Below are 536 nucleotides of genomic sequence, written 5' to 3'. Positions count from 1 at the left end.
GGAGGCGCTTTGGGAGCTGGAGATATAGCGGTTTCCCCGGTAATGGCTGTAATCAAATAAGTGCTGCTCACAAACGCTATTATCAGGCATTACAGGAAAGACGAAATGACAATTACATCGAAGCTTTTCTGAAGACAGTCGGTTCTTTTCAAAGATACATTCATATAAAAAACACCCGTGCTGCATTTTAATTTTGAGTAACTGCTTAAGAGTGCGCTGGCCATGAGTGAATATATGACATCGTGGAGGCTATTGTCGGACCCACAGACACATTTCATGAGGAAAGTTAATGTGCACGTTATAATAAGCCCAGAAGTTTTGTCTGAATTGAACGCGTTTCTACTTTCACATGCAAATGACTTGTTGCACTTATGAATATGATAACTTTCCGGCATCAATTCTAGTAGAGTAAAATGTAATCCGCTTTCGAAACGGTCTGTTTTACCCTGCCATTAGCTGAGGCTGTGTGTGAACTAGGGCTGTGCGATATGGACAAAAAAAACCTATCGCGATTTCTTTGATCAATTTTGCGATTT

The 536-nt window shown here is 40.7% G+C and overlaps 1 protein-coding gene across 1 annotated transcript in view; it reads right to left on the bottom strand.

Moving 5' to 3' along the window:
- The window catches only part of topbp1 (DNA topoisomerase II binding protein 1), a 27,661-nt gene that overhangs the window by 17,557 nt on the left and 9,568 nt on the right, over window positions 1-536 (bottom strand). The gene's annotated exons all lie outside the window — the stretch shown is intronic.

This window comes from Sinocyclocheilus anshuiensis, unplaced genomic scaffold (genome assembly GCF_001515605.1).
Source record: "Sinocyclocheilus anshuiensis isolate Anshui unplaced genomic scaffold, SAMN03320099.WGS_v1.1 scaffold106, whole genome shotgun sequence".
Classification (NCBI taxonomy): domain Eukaryota; kingdom Metazoa; phylum Chordata; class Actinopteri; order Cypriniformes; family Cyprinidae; genus Sinocyclocheilus; species Sinocyclocheilus anshuiensis.
This window is presented reverse-complemented; position numbering and strand designations above follow the sequence as displayed.